Raw genomic sequence first — 5,103 nt, 5'->3', positions numbered from 1 at the left:
GTTGAATTTTGAAGGTAGTGGTGTTTGGATGTGAGTGGTAAAGGGTTAATAAGGAAGAGTGTTTATTGGGAATAGAGGATGATTGTGAAGAGAGAAGAGAGTGAGTGGAGGTAGATGGGGATCCTGTGGGGTCCACAGATCCTGAGGTGATCCTGTGAGGTCCACAGATCTTGAGGTGTCAAGGCATTTACATCCCTGCACCAATTTAGGCATGCAAAATGCCCTTGCACACAACTCTGGGCGTTCAGCGCCAGGTTGGTGCCCATTTTGGGCGTTCAACGCCCATTTGCTGCCATTTTTGGCGTTGAACGCCAGAACCATGCTTGTTCTGGGCGTTCAGCGCCAGGATGCTCCCATTCTGGGCGTTCAGCGCCAGAACTATGCTCTGTTCTGGCGTTTGAACGCCAGACAGATGCTCCTCCAGGGTGTGATTTTTCTTCTGCTGTTTTTGATTCCGTTTTTGATTTTTTTTGTTTATTTTGTGACTCCACATGATCATGAACCTAAGAAAACATGAAAAACAATAAAAATAAGAATTAGATAAACATTGGGTTGCCTCCCAACAAGCGCTTCTTTAATGTCAATAGCTTGACAGTGGGCTCTCATGGAGCCTCACAGATGTGCAGAGCTTTGTTGAGACTCTCTAACACCAAACTTAGAGTTTGGATATGGGAGTTCAACACCAAACTTAGAGTTTGGTTGTGGCCTCCCAACACCAAACTTAGAGTTTGACTGTGGGGGCTCTGGTTGACTCTGCTTGGAGAGAAGCTTTTTCTGCTTCCTCTCTATGGTTGCAGAGGGAGATCCTTGAGTCTTAAACACAAGGGAGTCCTCATTCCATTGAAGGACTATTTCACCTCTGTCAACATCAATCACAGCCCTTGCTGTGGCCAGGAAAGGTCTTCCTAGGATGATGGATTCATCCTCTTCCTTTCCAGTATCCAGGACTATGAAATCAGTAGGTATGTAAAGGCCCTCAACCTTTACTAATACATCTTCTACTTGTCCATAAGCCTGTCTTCTTGAGCTGTCTGCCATCTCTAATGAGATTTTAGCAGCTTACACCCCATAGATTCCCAGTTTCTCTATTACAGAGAGGGGCATGAGGTTTATTCCTGAACCAAGGTCACACAAAGCCTTAAAGATCATGGTGCCTATGGTACAAGGTATTATGAACTTTCCAGGATCCTATCTCTTCTGAGGTAATATCAGTTGATCCAGATCACTTAGTTCATTGATGAACAAGGGAGGTTCAACTTCCCAAGTATCAATGCCAAATAATTTGGCATTCAGCTTCATGATTGCACCAAGAAACTTGGCAGTCTGCTCTTCAGTAACATCCTCATTCTCTTCAGAAGAGGAATACTCATCAGAGCTCATGAAGGGCATAAGGAGGTTCAATGGAATCTCTATGGTCTCTAGATGAGCCTTAGAGTCCTTTGTTTCCTCAGAGGGAAGCTCCTTATTGACCACTAGACGTCCCAGGAGGTCTTCCTCCTTGGGATTCACGTCCTCTCCTCTCCTCACAGGTTCGGCCAGGGCACTTATGTCAATGGCCTTGCACTCTCCTTTTGGGTTCTCTTCTGTATTGCTTGGGAGAGTACTAGGAGGGATATCAGTGATCCTTTTACTCAGCTGGCCCACTTGTGCTTCCAGATTTCTAATGGAAGACCTTGTTTCATTCATGAAACTTACAGTGGCCTTAGATAGATCAGAGACTAGATTTGCTAAATTAGAAGCATTTTGTTCAGAGTTCTCTGTCTGTTGCTGAGTTGATGATGGAAAAGGTTTGCTATTGCGAAACCTGTTTCTTCCACCATTATTAAAGCCTTGTTGGGGCTTTTGATCCTTCCATGAGAAATTTGGATGATTTCTCCATGTTGAGTTATAGGTGTTTCCATAAGGTTCACCTAAGTATTTTACCTCTGCTATTGCAGGGTTCTCAGGATCATAGGCTTCTTCTTCAGAAGATGCCTCTTGAGTACTGTTGGATGCAGCTTGCATTCCATGCAGACTCTGAGAGATCATATTGACTTGCTGAATCAATATTTTATTCTGAGCCAATATGGCATTCAGAGTATCAACCTCAAGAACTCCCTTCTTCATTGGCGTCCCATTATTCACAGGATTCCTTTCAGAAGTGTACATGAACTGGTTATTAGCAACCATGTCAATGAGTTCTTGAGCTTCTGCAGGCGTTTTCTTTAGGTGAATGGATCCACCTACAGAAGTATCCAATGACATCTTAGATAACTCAGACAGACCATCATAGAATATATCCAGGATGGTCCATTCTGAAAGCATGTCAGAAGGACACTTTTTGGTCAACTGTTTGTATCTTTCCCAAGCTTCATAGAGGGATTCACCTTCTTTCTGTCTGAAGGTTTGAACATCAGCTCTAAGCTTGCTCAGCTTTTGAGGAGGAAAGTACTTGGCTAAGAAAGCCGTGACCAGCTTATCCCAAGAGTTCAGGCTGTCTTTGGGTTGAGAATCAACCATAATCTAGCTCTGTCTCTTACAGCAAAAGGGAAAATCATGAGCCTGTAGACTTCAGGATCTATTCCATTAGTCTTAACAGTATCACATATCTGCAAGAATTCAGTTAAGAACTGAAAAGGATCTTCAGATGGAAGTCCATGAAACTTGCAGTTCTGCTGCATCAGAGAAACTAATTGAGGTTTCAGCTCAAAGTTGTTTGCTCCAATGGCAGGAATGGAGATGCTTCTTCCATGTAAATTGGAGTTAGGTGCAGTAAAGTCACCAAGCATCTTCCTTGCATTATTATTATTTTCAGCTGCCATCTCCTCTGCCTGTTCGAAAATTTCTGAAAGGTTATCTCTGGATTGTTGTATTTTAGCTTCTCTTAATTTTCTCTTCAGAGTCCTTTCAGGTTCTGGATCTACTTCCACAAGAATGTTCTTATCCTTGCTCCTGCTCATATGACAAGGAAGAATGGCCAGGAAAATAATGATAATAATAGAGATCCTTTATACCACAGTATAGGGATCCCTTTGTGAGTGAAAGAAAAACGGGGAGACAAAGAATGTGATGTAAAGGAAGAAACACAACTGTGAGGATTGGAAGAGATGTGAGATGAGATGTTAGGATATGAATGAATAAATAGAATAGGATGGGGGAGGGATAATTTTCGAAAATTATTTTGAAAAAGAGTTAGTGATTTTTGAAAATGGTTTTCGAAAAATGTTTAGTAATTTTCGAAAATTTTTGAAATCAAAAATAGAAAATAAAAATAATTAGTTAATTAAAAAGAAATTTTTGAAAAAGAGGGAGATATTTTCGAAAATTAGAGAGAGAGAGTTAGTTAGGTAGTTTTGAAAAAGTTAAGAAACAAACAAAAAGTTAGTTAGTTAGTTGAAACAAATTTTGAAAAGATAAGAAGTTAGGAAGTTAGAAAAGATATTTTGAAAAGATATTTTTGAAAAAGATAAGATAAGAAGATATTTTAGAAAGTAATTTTGAAAAAGTTAAGAAACAAACAAAAAGTTAGTTAGTTAGTTGAAACAAATTTTGAAAAGATAAGAAGTTAGGAGGTTAGGAAAGATATTTTGAAAAGATATTTTTGAAAAAGATAAGATAAGAAGATATTTTTTTTGAAAAAGATATGATTGAAATTAGTTTTGAAAAAGATTTGATTTTTAAAATCACAATTAATGACTTGATTCATAAGAAATCACAAGATATGATTCTAGAACTTAAAGTTTGAATCTTTCTTAACAAGCAAGTAACAAACTTCAAATTTTTGAATCAAAATATTAATTGATTATGTTATTTTCGAAAATTTGTGATAAAAATAAGAAAAAGATTTTTGAAAAATATTTTTGGAATTTTCGAAAATAACTAATAATTTTGAAAAAGATTTGATTTTTGAAAAAGATTTTGAAAAAGATAAGATTTTCAAATTGAAAATTTGATTTGACTCATTGGCAACAACTTGATTTTAAAAAATTTTGAAAAAGTCAATCCAAATTTTCGAATTTGATGAGAGAAAAAGGGAAAGATATTTTTTTTTATTTTTGAAATTTTTATGAAAAACATGAAAATTATGCAATGCATGAAATTTTTAGATCAAAACAATGAATGCATGCAAGAATGCTATGAATGTCAAGATGAACACCAAGAACACTTTGAAGAACATGATGAACATCAAGAACATATTTTTGAAAAATTTTTAATGCAAAGAAAACATGCAAGACACCAAACTTAGAAATCTTTCATGTTTAGACTCTAAGAAACGAAAAATGCATATGATAAACATGAAAAGACACAAAACAAAAAATCATCAAGATCAAACAAGACGACTTACCAAGAACAACTTGAAGATCATGAAGAACACTATGAATGCATGAAATTTTCGAAAAATGCTAGATGCATATGCATGTGACACCAAACTTATAATGTGACTCAAGACTCAAACTCAAACACAAAATATTTTTGATTTTTATGGTTTTCTAATTTTTTTGGATTTTTATTTTATATTTTTCGAAAAAAAATTCTTTTGAAAAAGAAAATACGGATTCCAAAATTTTTAATATGAATTCCAGGAATCTTGCCATGTTAGTCTTAAAGCTCCAATCAAAGGGTCAGGCATGGCTTAATAGCCAGCCAAGCTTTAATCAAAATATGAGTGTAATTCAGACATGACAAGCCTAACATGCTCTATCCAAAAGGATTGCGGCATGACTCCACTGAGGTGATTAGCCAATCCCAAAGCAGTTTGGGTATGACTTTTCAGCCAGATAGGCTTCAACATACTTCATGAAACACTAGAATTCATTCTTAAAAATTTTGAAGCCATAGAATAATTTATTTTTGAAAACATTTTTTTTTTTTGAAAACTTTTTTTTATTTTTTCGAAAACAAAGAAGAATTTTTGAAAATATTTTTGAAAGATTTTTGAAAATAAAATAAAAAGAAAATTACCTAATCTGAGCAACAAGATGAACCGTCAGTTGTCCATACACAAACAATCCCCGGCAACGGCGCCAAAAACTTGGTGCACGAAATTGTGATCTCCAGGCTCGAACAAATCCTGGTAATGGCCCCAAAGCTTGGTGCTCTGATCTTAATTCATAATTGTCACAA

At 36.4% G+C, this 5,103-nt stretch overlaps 1 non-coding gene across 1 annotated transcript; it reads left to right on the top strand.

Moving 5' to 3' along the window:
• Positions 1–2,298: 2,298 nt before the first annotated feature.
• LOC148576724 (small nucleolar RNA R71) lies at positions 2,299–2,406 on the top strand. Its single transcript, XR_015903234.1, has one exon. It is a non-coding gene; the product is annotated as a small nucleolar RNA R71 (small nucleolar RNA).
• Positions 2,407–5,103: the final 2,697 nt, after the last annotated feature.

This window comes from Arachis ipaensis, chromosome B1 (genome assembly GCF_059453495.1).
Source record: "Arachis ipaensis isolate K30076 ecotype BB chromosome B1, ASM5945349v1, whole genome shotgun sequence".
In the NCBI taxonomy this organism is placed as follows: Eukaryota; Viridiplantae; Streptophyta; class Magnoliopsida; order Fabales; family Fabaceae; genus Arachis; species Arachis ipaensis.
This window is presented reverse-complemented; position numbering and strand designations above follow the sequence as displayed.